Raw genomic sequence first — 18,925 nt, 5'->3', positions numbered from 1 at the left:
AAAAGGGTAGACTTGATCTTTAGGTTAGCAAGAAAACCATCCAGAACCATTTCAAGTCCAAGCCGACAGAATTCATCACAAAGTATGACATGTCTGGGCTTGACCACAAGGCAATTACATCGAGCCTTCCGGCTTAATGCATCGGTGACCATGTTCACCTTGTCGGGATAATGAACTTCCAGCTCGTAGTCTTTGATCAATTCGAGCCATCTTCGCTACCTCATGTTCAGAATCTGCCTGAGTAAAGATATACTTGAGGCTTTTGTGATCCGTATAGATACGGCACAGATTCTCCAGCAGATAATGGTGCCAAATCTTCAGAGCATGCACAACCGTCGCAATCTCTAAGTCATGAGTTGGATAGATCATGGCGCTTCACCTGTCGTGAGACATAAGCAACAACTCTGCCCTCCTGCATGAGGACACATCCGAGACCTATGCGGGAAGCATCGCAAAAAACCTTTGCCCACATCAGGCTAAGCGGGAACAGGAGCAGTCGTGAGCAGTGTCTTCAAGGTCAAGAAAGCTTACTCACATTCACTTGACCACTCGAATACACTTCCCTGCTTCAACAAATCAGTCATGGGCTTAGCGATCTTGAAGAAGTTTTCGATGAACCAGCTGTAATAACCTGCAAGTCCGAGGAAACTTCGGATGTCAGTGATATTCTTGGGCTGCACCCAATTTAGCACATCCCAACCTTGCTCGGGTCAACTACGACACCATTTTTAGACAATACATCTCTCAAAAAAGCGACCCCCTTAAGCCAGAACTCGCACTTTCTAAACTTGGCATATAGTTGGTGATCTCAAAGGCGATCAAGAACGATACGGAGGTGATTTGCATGCTCTTCCTGAAACTTTTGTGCCATACTCTTCGTACTCTCTACCCACGTATTTTGGGTGGTCCAGAATACCAAGTCTTACCATAGCAGCATACTGGAGCTTGGGAAAACCTTCCTTGTTCAAGCAGTAACTGGTGGTCCATCCTTCTTCTGCCATTTGTGAGAAAAAGGATGGGTAAAAAAATTTCAATAGAGAGGAGAGGGTAAGTGTTTTTGGAGGCTCTCATCGGCTTCTCACCTTGCCAAGGGTGTGGCCAGAGAGTTGATGCAGCCGAATTTATGTAAGAGAGCTAAGGGAGAGAAACTTGAGGGCTGAGGCTTGATGGAAAGGTAGTGGAGTTCGATGAGCTTTGGGATGGTCGGGGAGCTCCCTGGCGTTACATTTTATAGGAAGGAGGAGGGAGCAGGGGCCTCGCATATGGGTCATCGTCGCTGTGGCGCATGCAGTGATCAGCGGTCTGCGTGAGTAAAGGAGCGGTCAAGGTGGGTGCTAGGGCGTAGTGACATGGGCAGTGGTGAGGTGACGGTGTGGCAGCGGTGGTCGGATGCGGAAACAGCGTGCTCCATGCTTCACGATCACGTAGAAGAAGGATGGACCACCGATTTTCCTATATCTTTCTTATGATCTATTGCAACCATTAGTACAAATTTTATTGTAGGGTATGGTTGTGTACCGGTTTTGGTAGGTGGATCGAACTCACTGATCCATGGATTCCTTATTGACCATTTTGATTCCTCCCTTGTTGATCCTTCTGCAATCGCTACGTATCAGCCAAGTTTTATTTTGCAAAGCTGCCTCATGTGGCTCCATGCTCATGAGTTAGTTTTTAAGGAATATCTCAACTGCCGTGTTGACGATATGGTTGATGCTGGTTTGGTTGAGGAACTCAAAGAATTTTTTGATTCTATGTCCATTCGCAAGCTTGCCGAGCACACTGGGCTAGCTAGGGCAATCAGTGTGTCAGAACTAAGTGAATATTTTGCTAGACGCAAGAGACTTTGTGTTTCCATAGATGAGATGAAAGCCAATACGCATGCCCTTGCAAAAGCACAGACTGCAAAGATTCAACATATTGCTGATATTTGGAGTTGGCCTGTTTTTTCCCTTGATACCACAAAAACCATACGCGCGCATCTCACTGGATCAAACTATACTATGAAGGCCATAGCATGGGAACGCGATGTGAGTGGTCCTGCACTTACTACTATAAATGAGTTTTTGGATAGCTGATGTCTAGGTTGTCTGCTCTTGTGAGTTGCTTAGAGTTATTAATGCACATAGATTAGGTTGCATATCAATATTTAGTCTTATTGTATTGATCGTAGTATGCATGGCTATTTTCAGTACCTCTTTTCATACTTGTATAAGTATATGCTATGAAAACCTTATATATACCACGACTGTATCATATGTATTACTCCCAGTGCTTGATACAATTTTATGTATCTTAACATCATGCATGTCATTATTCACTGGACATTGAAGTCTCATTCAAATCCTAATCATAAGTTCATATGCCAAAGTTATAACTGGACACTCAGTTTTGGACGTGGGAATGTGAGGTGAGTGCCTCTAGACTTGTTGCTATACACAAGTGAGTTTGCCCAACGTGTCAATGATGGGTGGGCTAGATTTATTCTAATTTGTTGCTCAAACTTGATAATAGATTATGTTTAATAGATGCATCAACTCATTCAGTGTCATTGACTATGATATTTATGATATTTCAATTCTACTCCTTACAACTAAAATAAGTCCATGCTATTGTTTTGGACCATGGTGGTGCGTACCTAAGGTGAATATGAAACTAAACTAGTTTTGCCGTTTAATTGCTTCACCAAGCCAGCCATAAATTGTTCCTCCATTTAGGTAATCTTGGTCTCAGGTAAAAAGTGAACGTGTTCTATTGATATTGAAACTAGGTATCAAGATGAATTTTTCATATTATCTTAATTGTATGGCAAAAGAAACACTGGAGTCCTACATGGTAAGGTAGCATCTTGGTCATGGACAAAACAATTTGGGATTGTAACTCTATTAAATATGGGGAGTACAGTCTGTAAGAAAGAGTATACTGCACAAGTTTTACGATCCGAACTACTTTACTTAACACTATACGATAAAAGTGATATTGGAATAGGTGACTCGGAGTGCCTTCGGTAAAATGGGCATAATTTTTGCATACAGACTCTGATTTTGACGTTTTTTACTCTACGGACATCTATAGAAAAAGTTTCTTTCGATACTCCTGGACTTTATCAAGTTTGGAGAATTTTTTGAGGCCAAAAACGGCTTGTAAGATTGAGTTGTCGCCCCTAGAAGTTTCTACACTGTTTCCGGAACGCGTGTTTGTGTCCATAGAAGCCACCCCTAAATTGAGCAAAATTGTATAATAATTCATATTCTAGTGCTGTTGAGATGAGAAAAAAAAAAGAGACAAAGAAAAAAATAAAAAAATTATTTGTGAACAACTCAAGGTCAGAAAAAATATCGATTTTCCTTTTTTTGTTGTTGTGTTTTTGTGCCCACTGTGTTTGTAAATGACAAACATGAAGTGATGATACATGAAACTATCAGGCAAATCAAGTAAAATTGATATTCAGTAAGGTAATATGCATATATATAGTTGCCTAAACATTAGCAAACAGGCACTTAAAGTGGTCAAATGCTAGACATATTTGATCTTACACACATCCATAGTACACAGGGAGATACTTACACAAACTTGCTGGTTCAAAGGCATACATATTCTACATTACTAAATACTACATTACAATACAAGAGTAGTTCTAGATATTACTACCTCCTAATATTCTACATCTATCTCACAGCATTCGTAACTTTCCTCGTAAGGAAATTAGTGCATTGTCTAATACAATAGTTGGTAGCTTCAATAGTAGTACATGGCATGTGACAGCTGATAGTAGTATATCTGGAGGAGATTATTAGAATAGTACAAGGCCTCAGAGGCACTTCTCCCATATGTTCTAACACAAGTTGCCTTGAGTGATTGGATTCCTACAATATATTTAATTGAAGCATTGCAATAAAATGTAAATAACGAATGACATTCAATTGAATGGAATATAGCAAACATACATACCATTCAATCAATAATTGGATTTCCAATAGGGGTATTCTCCTTCTTGATGTTGAATAATTCTCAGGCAAGCTGTTCATGTCGTGCCTTTGGTGGCCTTACTCTAATGTATATGACTTATTCAACATATATGCTTGCTGGATGTGTTGTTGGAGCACAGGGCACTAAGGGAAGGATGCCACCATAGCTTGCACAAATGGAACTCAAATGATTCAAAAGTCTCTTGTGGGCATTGAATATAGCCCGTCCTTCTCTATACGCATCATGCCGTATTTGATATGAAGAATTTGGGACCAGCTTATATAATGTTGCAACTGCCCATAAAGCATAATTCACGTCATTAACATGGATATTTATCTAGGACATAAAATGGCCAATTGCTATTTTAGAAATATTTTCTTGTGCTTCAAAATCAGTCATATAAGGGATGCCTTGGAAAATCTCAAATTCCACTACGCCATTGGTGCCCTCTTTAGGAGGAATTTCAACTATGAGCCAGGCTACCCTTTTTGTCTTATCTAGCTTCACCACCCCTTTGGTATGAATAGTTGTACCTATCTTGCTAATGAATTGTCTTAGGATGCTCTTGCATAAGATGTCAACTACAATTGGATCCTATGCAAAAAAAACAAATATATATAGTTGGAACATGCATGCATAGATACACTAATTCAAGATAATAATCACTAACAAGCATGGGTACCATGGTAGGGACAATATCGAACACCATGATAATGAAGACATATATGAGCTACTATCATTCTTGATTAAAACTATTGGAATACCTTGACCAGGGAGTCATCTGCCTGTAAACTCTTGAAAGCGTGTAACGCTTGTTCCCCGAGAACGTTTTTTCTCTTGTCCATCTTCTATTTAATCAAGAATGAATTACAACAATGAATTAGTGTTCTTTTATCACATATAACAACAACGGATTACAAGATCTTTGGAAGGTTGAATTACCTATTGTTGGTCAGTATTCGAGTGCAAGTAGCAAGCTGGAGATGCATGGCCTGAAAGCTAGTATATAAATAGGCAGGCACACGTATCATACCTATATGCAGATGTGGACAGTGTGACTTCATACTTACACGCACGCAGCATGCCTAAATTGTGGTGCAACTTCACACTTACACGAAGCGGGACAATTGACATGACCAGTGGTGACAACTTGTTGGTGTGTAAATTCTGGTGTGACTTCACATTTACACACAACAGGACAACTGTGAACAATATTTTAATACTGACAACCATGTCCCTGCTTTTCCAATATCTGTGACCCATGAGATAGACGACAAGGATGATGTGACTTAGTACCTACACACAGCATGCCTAAATTGTGGTGTGACTTCACACTTACACAAAGCAGAACAATTGACATGACCAGTGGTGACAACTTGTAGGTGTGTAAATTGTTGTGTGACATCACGTTTACACACAGCAGGACAACTGGTCTTCAGTAAGGTAAACAACATTTTAAAACTGACAACTATGTCCCTGCTTTTCCAATATCTGTGACCCATGAGTTAGACGACAAGGACGATGTGACTTAACACTTACACACAGTATGCCTAAATTGTGGTGTGACTTCACACTTACATAAAGCAAAACAATTGACATGACCAGTGGTGACAACCTGCAGGTGTGTAAATTGTGGTGTGACTTCACATTTACACACAGTAGAACAATTGGTCTTCAGTAAGGTAAACGCCATTTACATTTACACACAGCAGGACAACTAGCCTTCAATAAGGTAAATAACATTTTAAAACTGAGAACCACATTCCTGCTTTTTTTAATACCTGTGACTAGTGAGCTAGACGACAAGGGCGATGTGACTTAACACTTACACGCAGTATGCCTAAATTGTGGTGTGACTTCACACTTACACAAAGCAGAATAATTGACATGACAAGTGGTTGTGTAAATTGTGGTTTGACTTCATATTTACACATAGCACGACAGCTGATCTTCAGTAAGGTAAACAATATTTTAAAACTGAGAACCACGTCCCTACTTTTCTCAATATCTGTGACCCATGAGCTAGACGACAAGGATGGTATGACTTAACACTTACACATAGCATGCCTAAATTATGGTGTGACTATTCACACTCAGTAGGCAGTCACACGCATTATGCCTATATGCAAATGTGGATTGACCCATGCAAATGCACCTACACTTACTCATTAGGCTCTATAAAAGAACATGCATAGTTGATGTGGAAGTACCAAGGGAGACTCATTGCTAGTCTACATGCAATAAGGAGACTACAGAGGACAAGGTAAGCTTAGCGACAACAAGCGCATTCATAGATTTATATGGCTTATTCTAAGTCTAGTATTAATTCAAATGTCCATGGTTTTATTTAAGATAGGATCTATATTGTATGCTTGGCATTTCTTACACAAGTGGTACAAAAATATTTAGACATAATTTACCTTGATTGTACTTCATAGAATTAACTATGATTCCAGGAGAACTACATGGCAAAATTAACCATAAGCTACCTGAAGACCCTAGCACAAATTGTGGATCAACTTGGACTGGAGAAACCAAAAATAGCATATGAGGAAAGAGAGAATGGGATGTTTCATGCTGCCATAGAAGTGGACCTTGTTAACTGGGTATCTATGGGATTTAGAGACCCACGAGAATTCACAAGAAGGTCAACAATTTCTACAAGAAGAGCTATTGAGAAGGTCGCTTGTAATGCTGTCAACAGTGTGGAAAAATATGGCCTCGTTAAGATCAATGATTTCAGTAGGAAAGACTTGAAACTATGGAAGAGAAGAGTCATGATTATTGCAAAAATATGCAAGGAAGTTGTTGAAGAAAGAGACGAACTTGATAGGAACTACACATATTTAGAAAATAAACATGGTAAGTTACTTGCAGAGAATGCTAGAATGAAGAAAAGGATAACTTGTTTGATGGAAGATAAAGAAGAAAATAAGGATCTTGTCAATGAAAACAGCCAGTTAAAGGAAAAAATCAGCACATTGATGAAGAAGTTGATGGAAGCTAAGTAGAAAGTCACATAAACAGCTGCATTTGTTATATCTAATAATGCTATGTTTTAGATAGGTTCCTGCATCTATTTCAGTAATATTAATAATGGTCATGGGGTTAGATATTCAATTGTAAATCATCCTTACCTCATAAAGAGAGTGAGGACTGTTGTGTACGGTCTAGTGTTGTCTTGTTGTTGTTGCATGTGTGGTACGAGATGCCATTTAAAGAAAAATGCCAATTTGATTTACCTTACTGAATATTAATTTTACTTGCCTTATGTGATAGTTTCATGTATCATCACTTCATGTTTTTAATGTCATTTAACGAACACAGTGAGCACAAAAATACAACAAAAAAAAAAGGAAAATCAACATTTTTTCTGACCTTGAGTTGTTCACAAATAATTTTTTAATTTTCTTTTATTTGTCTCTTTTTTTTTCACCTCAGCAGTACTAGAATATGAATTATTGTACAATTTTGCTCAAGTTTTCTGTAAGGGGTGGCGACTATGGACACAAACGCGCATTTCGAAAATGGTGCAGAAACTTTCAGCGGGCGAGAACTCAATATTCCAAGCCATTTTTGGCCAAAAAAAATTCTCCGAACCGATAATGTCAAAGAGTATCGAATAAAACTTTTTCTGTAGATGTCCGTAGAGTCAAAAATGTCAAAATTGGAGTTCGCTTGCAGAAGTTATACCCATTTTACCGAAGGCACTTCGGGTCACTTATCAAATTACGATTGTTTGGGCACCATAATTATTTATTTACTATACTTATATGTCATTTTCCTCCATTACTACTGATCATGCTTAGCCGACCAATACACGTGGGTGCCTAAGCACCTCAGTCAAGCCTGTAGATGTGTTGCTGTGATGAATGCGAAATGAGTGGACTGATTAATGTGAACAATTATGATGGACCTGGATGACGAATTGAGTAGGACAACTCAATGCAAATTTCAAGATTCCAAAACATACAACTACTAAACTACATGTTCTAGTGATTGGTAAGTGCAGATCTGAAAGGTTCTGCAACGTGGTGATGCATGTAATGAGGCAGCATACAACAAGAACATGAGGCAGGAAAGGAACAAAAGTTGTAGCATAGTGAAGACACAACACCTGATCTTTAAAGAAGTCTTGTTGTTTTTTTTAAGAGTAACTTTCAAGAAAGGTTTATCATTTTTCTAGTAAGTACAACAATTCTATTGTCTTTCCTACTGTTTCATGAGAAAAAAGAGCTAAAGAGAATTTATACAATGATAGATGTGTTTAAGCACATATGCATGTGTTCCAAAATCTGTACTGCAGATATGGAAAAAATCTTTGGTGGAAGCTACCATCTCCTCACCAAATATAAGTTTACATGTGATCCCCCATATAGGATCGAATTAATAGGATTAAGAAGATGCATTAGAAAAGCACCAAAACGATCATGCAATTCTGCCATATGGTACGCGCTATGAAAAACACTATTATCCAAGCTCTCCACTTCCATAGTTGATGAACCAAACATCAAATAGCCATTTGAACCAACGAACAAGGGCCTACAAACTATATCTTCTAAGTTCAGTGCCTTGCATGACTGATAGCAAGGTGCTACGGAGCCAGTCCAACCAACAGTTAAGTGTCCTAATACAAATATTACACTAAACATTAAAATAGCCACAGGCATAAAGATCCTTATCTACTAAACTGATAAAGTGGCCTCCTAAATACAAATAATAGCACCAAAGAGCTCCAAAGGCCAACACAAGTAACAATACTTAACCTAAGCATAAAGCACAACGGTGCACCACTTATTACTCCATGAAGATTAGGACACCGACATAGGCACATACAACAATCACCGTTTTATTGAAAGCATAGATGTAGTAGCAGATAGCTGATGCTCCTGACCATAAAGGAAGGCTTACTCGTCATTGTAAATTGGGAATATTATAAGTCATTTAATTGTACAAGCTTAATCAATAACACAGTATGATAAAAATTAAGCTACCATGCCTACTCTTTTTTTATAGAGAACAATTCCTTGCGAGCAGACCTTGATCTTTTACCCAGAAGACTTCTGCATTATAAAACTACATCATCAAACTGCCCACACAAGTAGTCTACTTCATTATAAAAATGCATCATTAGTCTTCATGCCTCTTCAAATATGGGGAGCTGTATTAGAAGAATTATTCTAATGATTTGCACATTGTTAATTATGTGATTAGAGGAATGTAGCATGTAGCCATGACAAACATAGCATAGAGGACAAAGGTATATACCCAAGCTCGTCATGAGCACTAAAAGGAATCTTCTTTCCCTTGGTTGATGAGTTTTTCCCAGTAGTAACTATGTGAGCTTCATGAGGTGGTGTGGAGCTGCCTTCTGGATCTATGGGGGCTTCAGTTAAGCTAGAAGCACTATCTTCATGATATCCCAATTGCAAACTTAACACTAGGGTCCTTTGGAGGATCACGAACAGTGGCATCAGCCCCAATGTGTTGGTCCCCAGCAACCGTTGGAGCCATAAACACCTTCCTAGCATGAAAAGATAGCTGCCCACTTATAAAGGTTTGCTCACCAATAACCACTTGAAACACATATCTCTGGCCAAGAAGACTGCGGAAGGGCACAGATCTGATTGGATGAGCTTTCTTCCACAAGTTCAACGGCAGTCCGCTGCACAACCTGCTCAGCTACACCTCTGAACAGACATATTTTTGCACGACCAGTGCTATCCTCAATCACCGCATTTAGCTTGTAGTTGTGTTGTGAATATAAGACATGTTAGGAATAATTTAAAAGTTGGGAAGTTTGAAGGGGGTGCCATGTCAAATAAGAGGTACCTGAGAATGATCACTGGCTCTGTTTCATCGCAGTTGGTACATTCAAATCCTTCTAGAGTTGCTTTCAATCCTCTTTTGCAAGTATTGCATCCTTTGTATCACCAACCATTTGCAACATCGATTTCCTTTATCTTTGCATCACAAGTAAAACATACACCCTAGTACACAATGGAGACTAAATTTCAGTACTATGGTATAACAGCTGCACATAGAACATATCTGAGAAGCAGAAAATACACCAGTGTCATGAGGATCCAAGGAGAGGAGCTCTGATACAGTCTTCCTATTAGAAATTGCCTTGTCAATATCATCTGGTGCTGCATCACCATCCCCTGGTAGGAACAGAACTTCGGAACCTCTTCCCTGTAGGCTAAGGACAAAATAAAGTACACCTTCAAACACACCTGCTTGCAGAATTTAACCAAGGCAAATAAATGATATCAAATAAATGATATATACAACACGTTACCTAGCACGGAAAGCATTAACTTCAGGAATATCAATGTTCATATACCATTTTGTTGTAGCACCACTCCCACAAGTTGTAGCACCTATTTTGGTATTCAGGTAAGTGCATTACAACAATAGCTGGACATAGTATTTATTATTGATGGCCAGCATGGGATAAACTAACACCCAACTAAGTATTGTCTCACTTTCATCCCAGCAATTACAATTGGTTCATCTTTATCGATGGTTTCAATAAGGAACTCATCCTCAAAAGATGTTGCATGTTCACCTTACAAAGTTATTGATAAAAGCCGATCGCTGCAATATTATGTACCCTAAGTATATAATAATTTCCAAAAATGTTATAAATTCGTAGGAAGCAAACCTTAAATCACGCAGTTCTACTGATCGCCAAATAGAAGGGCCATTTAGACCGCTAAATTGCACCACTAGATGGATGACTGTAAGCTGTCCAATAACATATGTTCAATATTCCATGATCATGTCATCATGTTATACAATACAACTTTGATAAATAGATAGTCGAAGGATTAAATGACAATTATGGATGGTGCATACCTACTAAACCATGTTCGTTCCTTGCTCTGCGATCTAAGTCCTCAAAGTCCACAAAATTAAAAATATAGAGTGGAAGATTATTGGATAACTCTGTAGGTACCTCCTCCACAACAGTCCATGATGTAAAAAAGATTGTGTTTGTGTTGGGCACAGCATTGAACTTCTATGTTTGCCTACTAACTTTGAATTTTTTATCATATAAGATCGTCGTTCCACCAAAGGTTCAGCAAATTTGTTAAGGTCTTTCTTCCCCATGCAAGTTGTAATGCCTACACCCTGATGTACAGAAATTCAAAGTTCCATAACAACTATTAAGGAAAAATAACGCATGTGTCAAATAGTACACCTCTTCATCAACCAGAGCAAGTTCCATAGCAGTAAAATCTTTCCCCTTAGAAGTCCCAACTAGTTGCCACATCCTAGCAACTCTAACCTTGATGCACCAATTGTGCCTTGTTGGATTAATTTCTGATACTAAGCTGTACTCCATCTGTTGTCGATTCAACCAGGGAGGGAAGAAAATAAAAGGATGTCAAATGGAGCATTATAATCTGCAGTAGATAACAAATTATAGGTTGAAAGTGTGTATACAACATGCAATATTGACTCTGGACAAAAAAAATACCTAAGGGATTGAAAATTTTCTTTAAAAACAATGTTTCGGGTCGGAGTTTGGGTCTGTATCATCATCAATTAGAACCCCGAGCCTATTTCTAGATGTCACATGTGATATAGCAACATAGAGTTGTCCATGAGAAAAAAACTGGATGTGGCAAGTAGAGGCCAACATTCTGCAGAGTTTGTCCTTGGCTCTTATTTATGGTCATTGCATAACACAATCGAACCAGAAATTGTCACCTACTAAGCTCAAATGCCCATTTAGTGCTTGACACATGCGAGGCAATTTGAGGAAGAAGTACTTTGTCACCAACGTGCGATCCAGTTATTATTTGAGCCTCCAATACCTGATCTCCTAACTGTGTTATTATAAGATGCGTACCATTGCAAAGGCCAGCACTCTGATTTAAATTGCGTAGTAGCACTACAGGCAAACCAACCTTCAGCATAAGCTTATGAGAAGAGATACCTTTGAACTGTAGAGAGTTTAGGAACTCAACCGGGTAAAGTAAGTCCAAATTAGCATGTTCCTTTGAGGATTCAACTATAGTATCTGAACTGAGGTATACCTTTTCATGTCATGGGATTAAGGAAAGAACGTGGCTATTAATTTCATCAATGGTATCATTTTTTGGAGCAATGATAGCCCTTTCCCTTAGATAGGCTGGGTCGGAATATGATGTCTCTAAGTTGGGTAAGTAGATCTTATAATATTATCAAGAGCAGAGTGTAATTTCAGAACTAAGATGCCACGTGGTATCACAATCAACTCAGAGTCCCCATCATCAGTGTAAGCAGTCCCTTTGCAGTGCCATCACCAATACTCAACACCTAGCCATTTAAGTCTTTCACCTCTTCAGTTGGTAAATCACTATCTGCCATCCCAAGTAAGCGCATGTTGATTGTAAGCTTTAGAATCTTAACATGACTCCATAGGTAAGAGTTAGTTATAGATTCATCCACTGTGTCTACTCTAGTGCAACCCTCAACCACAGGTAGTACTTGGCAGAAATCTCCACCAAGTAACACTATCTTCCCGCCAAAACACCTGATGAAAACCTAAAGAGTCCATTTGACCAAGGATGTCACGCATACTACGATCTAATGATTCAAGCAATGTCGATGAGTCATTGGGGCCTCATCCCATATAGTCAAAGAACCCTGTACTATTAAATCAACAAGAAAAAGTTCCCCTTTTAATATCGCATACTGATGACTCATCAATAACTATAGGAATTTAAATCGAGAATGTGCAGTATGACCTCCAGGGAGCAAGAGTGAAGCAACCCCTGATGACGCTATAGCAAGGGCGTTAAGCTTTTCGGACCGCAAGCGTGAAATAATTGCATTCCAAAGAAATATTTTTCCAGTGCCACCGTACCTGTATAAAAAAACATGGCCTATTTTTTGTCAACTAACTCTATGACAACATCATACATATGTCTCTGTTCAAAGTTTAGTTGGTTGATGAGGGTATCATGCATATGTAGAAGCTTTGCAGAATCGTAAGCCAGCTCCTTAGCTAACAACATACTTTTCACCTTCTAACAAAGATTTAGATCAGGCTTTGGTAAACCATAATCAGTCATTGAAGCACCATTCTTAACAAACAAATTAACGAGCTCTACCAATACATGATTTTTCACATGTTCTGCAGGCACTTTATAGCAAGGCAATTGTATCATCTCACTACTAAAGAATAGGTCATAAGTAGCGTCTTATCAGTGTCAGTTCGAGCGTAACCGGTACTGTTGATGTATCAGTGTCAGTTCTTAAACTCCCGCACACAAACTATGATTGAGGTGCCAAGAACCGGCACTGATAGGCACTATCAGTGTCGGTTCTTGCTGCCTCAATTATTGCTCACCTCAATTTTGCTGGTCCACGCCTACTCGTCACCTCCTTGATGTCCCCATGGTGAGCAGCAACGTCAATGGAGGTGGAGGGCATAGATCTAGGCAGCGTGGAGGCGGCCACTCCATCCTATCCGGTCGTCCAGGTCCGAGTGACCACCCTCGTACTCCCGGCCTCCAAATCGTCAATGGTGTATCCCCTTCATACCAAAAAGGGTCACGAAACACCTGGGTTAGTTCTCAAATTGAAGTTAAAAAATTATAGTTAGCAAATTATAGTTAGCAATTTTAGTTAGCCAATTTAGGTCCTGAAATTAGATATGTATTTTAGTTCAAAATAGGTTGGCTTATTATTAGATGTGTATCACTATATCGGTGTTTTAGATGTTATCATCACTTCCCAGTGAGTAACTAGTTTGTTACTTCCTTGTTCTGCAATTGATACCTTGATATAATTGTGAGATTATCCACATGTGCCGATTGATATGGCATTGACATTTTTTTCTATGAGCATGTAGACGTACCTGTGACTTGTCTTAGGTACATCTGCCGCTTAGGGACAAAAATCCCTTTGCTATAAATTATAAGAAGGTCAGTTAATATTGCAGTTTGCAGTTAACAAATTTAGAAACTAACATGCCAATTAATGTAGATCCTTTCTTATCTACAATGACTACATGACATTATTGCGGACTTTGGTGGCACACCACCTACAGTGATGACCATGGTGGCTAATAACAATAAAATGAAGATCACTATCTCTTTTAGCATTGCTTTTCCTAAACAAGGATATATCACTTTAACTGCATCAAGCTCTGAAACAGATCAAAGACTTATAACTAAAAGATCTACTGTTCATGCGCTTCTACAATCGGTTAAAATGCAACTTTGATACATGTTTTCAGACTACATCTATTGCAAATTGAAAGCACTTGAACAGAATGAGGATGTGCTTGCAATGACTCCTAGGCTCTCGCGGTTACATGCAACTGAAACGATTGGTGACATGAACCTGTACTTTGTAGCTAGGATTATTTCAATAATATTAAATTTTCCCTCTATATTGTTGCTCTTTGTCCATAGAATTTTTACTAGAACACTCGAATACGGATGGATCATAGCTTGACTTCAATCTTATGTCTTCTTGCCTGGCAGTGGGGGTACACATTACTTGTTCCTCAATGCAGGATGGTCCGGGAAGAAAAGTACCGGTCAAACCTTAAGTTTCAGTGTGATGGTAACAGTTTCGTTATTTACGGAAGTCCACTGGAACTTCCTTTTGAAGTAACAGCTAGTGTGCTCATTTATGTACTGAATCATTTTGATGTAATATTTGGAGTTGAAATTTTAGATATCAACTATGCATGTAATGGTATTTGATGTAATTTTAGAAATGCATGTAGTTTGAATTAATGTATTAAGTGTTTATTGTGACTTAAACATTAGAAGAATGGATGCATGTGCATGTGATGCATTTTGAATTTTGCAAATTTGTTTTCATTGCCAAGATCTATCAGTGCCGGTTCTAACAGGAAACCGACACTTGTTGGAGGATGAACTCCTCAAGCGGGGATCCTGAGGAACCCCCTTTGAGATTTGGCCAGGGGGATGATTCTGAATCTACCTCGTACGCAGATTTAATGCGAGTATATGAGACGTAGGCAGGACGGATGATCGGATGCTAGTGGGAGTAAATGCTCGAGGAATTTTAGACAGGTTCAGGCCGCACAGAGCGTAATACCCTACTCCTGTGTGTATGCTATTAATGCTCTGGGAATGTCTTTCTCTAGATCTCTCGTGTTACAAGGATTTTTATCTAAGTCTAGAGCTTCGGTCTTCAAGCGCCGATCTCTCAAAGCTTCTACTCAGCTTCGTGCTTCGTATGTCGTGACCTGTTCTTCTCCTAGGCGCACCCCCCCTTATCCCGTCGAGGGAGGCTTGGCGTACCCAGAAAGGAGGGCACAAGTCCCTATGAGCCATAAATAAAAAACAACCATCATGGGCTGCAGCTCGACATTACAGGGGTTGAAAAGTGCGTCCCCGGCCGATCTTGTCACCCATTACGCTCGGCTTTAGAAGTTGCAGGAGGGGGGCCCACCGGGCAGCAGCCGAACTACCCCGCATGCCCGCCCGGTCAGTGCGGATCTGACACAGCAGGGGGTAGGCGATAAGTCTCGAGCCCAGCGACAACATCCCCCAGCCGCGCAGGGTGACATGCGATGGGACCCGTCGCATTAAATGCCCCCACGCCTCCCTGCCAGGAGGTGGCCGAGACTGACAACAGGCGTGGGGGGGAGTGGTTGGAAGTGACAGGCCACGCTCCCTCTTAAAGGCAACATCGGGCCTCTCACCAATTGACACCTCACCCCTAAGCCCTTGTGGGGTCCACTGGCAAGGGGCTTCTCCGGTCCTCGGGGAACTCTGGGTGCTCGGGGACTACTGTTCATAACCCCGAGCGCTCTCTCCCGGATACATCTCTTCTCGGTCCAAGAGGAACTCCGGGTGCTTGGGGGCCACTGTTCATGGCCCCAAGCGCCCTCTCCCGGGACGGTGCCTTCTCAGGTCCTCGGGGAACTAGGGTACTCGGTGACCACTGTTCATGGCCCCGAGCGCCCTCCCCCGGAACTGCTTTCTCGGGTCCTTAGGGGACTCAGGTACTCGGGGACCACTGTTCATGGCCCCGAGTGCCCCTCGCGGAACTGGGTCTTCTCGGGCCTCGGCGAGATAGTCCCGAGGAAAAGGCGCCACATGGCATTCTGCTATCCTGGCCTCGGAACTTGGGGACCCCTGGTTCCCATATCACCGACGCCATTCTTGCGGTTGCCATCCTCTGCCTTCTTCTTCCTTGCGCACCAGGAGCTCTCCTTTCAGCCCGCGGTGCACCTTCCTTCCAGCTTCTTCCAGCACACTCCCCACCCCCAAAAAATGCCGACGGCAGGAAGTGGCCGCCAGGACGCGTCAAGCTCCAATAGCATCCTGCCGAAGACCCGCCTCATGAACGAGGAGGGGGCAGAAAAGGTCTGTAAGTTGATGGTTCCCGCTAGTCAGCGGGAGGCGTCGGTGGTGACGCCGGCAAACTTTCCGCCCTCCATGCGCAGGCCAGGGTGGATCGTAATCTTCGTGTCTTTCGTCGTCACCAGGCTGGTGCCGCCGTTCTTGACCTTCTTCCTGCAAGTGCTGGACACGTTCGGCGTCCAGCTGGCCCACCTGAGTCCGAACTCGGTGGTGATCCTGGCGATCTTCGCCCACTTCTGCGAGATGTTCGTGGGAGTGCCGCTGTCGGTCGCGCTCTTCGGTACTTCTTCGTCCTTTGAGCGACCGGGAAGAGGAAGGGATCTGATGAGGTGGAGGTGGTCGGCTGCTGCAACTTCCGCCTGCGGGAAGGACTCAGCGACGTCTACATCCCGTAGGTGCTGCACGGCAAGTGGGAGGACTGGCACCGGGACTGGGTCTAGGTCGACGTCAGTCCCCATGACTACCTCTCGCTGCCCCAAACGCCGGCGGAGCCCCACAGGCCGATCTGGGAGGTGGCCCCTGCAGAGGATGAGCGCATGAGCCCAGTGCTGAACCGCATCGACGACCTGCGCCGGGTGGGGCTTACCTCGCTCGTGGTGGTTGCTGATTACCTGCGTCACCGTCTGGCCCCTCTGCGGGAGCGTGCCCGCTTCGCCTGGATGTACACCGGTTCGGGCGACTTGACGAGGAACTGCATCGGCGAAGAGGGGGACCTCGACGATGGGGCCCTGGCGACCCTACTGAAGGTGGTGACCGACGTCGACAACCTCGCCTGGGCGGTCTTGCCACGCGAGGAGCTGGCGCTTTGCACAGACCCGGGCTGGGCGGCTCTGCAGGTGTCAATGCTTGCCTTCGACGCCCAGGGTCTGGTGGACCGTCCGGGGCGCCGGAACCCCAGGACCATACACATCCCCGGGGTGGATGACAACGGAGGGCAGGGCGCCGCCGCCGAAGACAGCAGGCTGGTGACCCGAGGCGACAAGGGGAAGCGTCCCTGGGCGTCCCTCAGCCGTCCTCATCCTCGTCGCCATCACCTCCATGACAACGGCCAACGGCAGGCGGCGCGACGGAGGGCGGCCGAGGTGGCCAGTCTTCGGGAGCGGATTCCGGGACGGAGGCTGGATCTAGGGCGCGGCAACCCAGAGGCCAGAACCCGGCTGGTGGTGCAACGGCTGGTGGCCGGACCGACCAGCCCTCGGAGGCAGGCTCCGGGGCGGCAGCTGGGGCCGACCGACGATGGCCTAAGGGCTAGAGCCCAGCTAGCGGTGCAACGGCTAGCGGCAGGACCGACTAGCCTTCGGAGGCAGGCTCCAGGGCGGCTGCTGGGGCCGGCCCACGACGGCCTGACCGCCAGAGCCCTCGCCCGAAAAGGATGAGGGTAGAGCCCGGGCCTGAGCCGAAGCCGCAGAGCCCAGATTTCCGGGTACCAGAGTCCTGATGGCGGTACTGTAGGCCCAAAACAACGTAAGCTCCCTTTCTGTCTCGAGCATATTTTGCCTGGATTTTGGCTAGTTACTAACCTGCTCTTGTTTCAGGCCACCCAAGGACTCCGCAGGAGGCCAGAAGCAACCGGAGCAGCCGAGACCAGCCCCTGTCCCTAGGCCGAGCACACACGGACCCCGAGCCGAGGGCTCTGGCCAGTTCTGAGCCGAGGGCCAAGCCGGTCCCGAGCAGAGAGCCCTAACTGAACCTGCCTCGATCCCTCCGAGGAAGGAGCAAACGGCCCTCGGGGAGGTGGTCGCGACAAGGGCGGTGCCGGCGTGGCCGCCGTCGGGGTCCCCTAGCGCCTCTACATAGAGGGCTCGCAGGGGACCCAGCCCTCGGCCATTTCTGGCCAGGCCCCGGAACTCCTCCCCGAGGTGCTGGGAAGCGCCCGGGAGGTCATCGGGCGGCTCGAAGCGGCCGTTGTGGCAGAGCGGTCCAAGCTCAAACAAGAGCACGCCGCCCTAGTTGATGAGAGGGGCCGGCTGGAGGAGGCCCGAAAGCTGCTAGAGACCCGCATTGACTCGGCCCGCACGTCCTACGAGAAATCCATGCGCGACGTGGTCGAGGAGCGGGATGCGTTGGAGGAGGCCCGCGACGAGGCTGTTGCCGCGTAGGAAAAGGCCAGCCGCATGGAGCGGCTCGCAGCCGAGCGCGACCAGGTGTCGAGGAGGCACGCTGCAGAGCTGCTCGCTCACGAGCGGCAGGTGGTTTCTCGGGAGGAGGCGGCCAGCAGAAGGCAGGAGCAGGTCGCGCTGCGCGAGACCTACGTTGAGATAACGTCGCTGGTGCTCGACGCACGGGAGCAACAGATCACACGGCAAGGGGCGGATGCCGACTAGGCATCATCAGAACTCACCGCCCGGGAGGAGCTAGTCGCCAAGCGGGAGGCCAACCTGGCTGCCCAAGAGGAGGCCGTCAAGGCGCGGGCCGAGCAGCTGGAGCGAGCCCAGACCGAGGCGGCCGCCCAATGCCGGGAGATTCTGACCGCGAGAGGCATCCCTATCAGCGCTGCCGATGGCACAAACCTCGAGGACCGACTGAAGAACACAGAGGACGAGCTCGAGATCGTCCTTACTAAGCGGACGAACGTGAAGCTGATGATGCGAGACATCCTTCAGCAGCCACGA

General features: G+C 44.1%; 1 pseudogene; it reads right to left on the bottom strand.

Annotated features, from left to right (window-relative positions):
- Nucleotides 1-9,378: 9,378 nt before the first annotated feature.
- LOC133914669 (replication protein A 70 kDa DNA-binding subunit C-like) lies at nucleotides 9,379-11,317 on the bottom strand (annotated as a pseudogene).
- Between the last annotated feature and the right edge of the window lie 7,608 nt (nucleotides 11,318-18,925).

Source organism: Phragmites australis, chromosome 4 (genome assembly GCF_958298935.1).
Source record: "Phragmites australis chromosome 4, lpPhrAust1.1, whole genome shotgun sequence".
In the NCBI taxonomy this organism is placed as follows: Eukaryota; Viridiplantae; Streptophyta; class Magnoliopsida; order Poales; family Poaceae; genus Phragmites; species Phragmites australis.
This window is presented reverse-complemented; position numbering and strand designations above follow the sequence as displayed.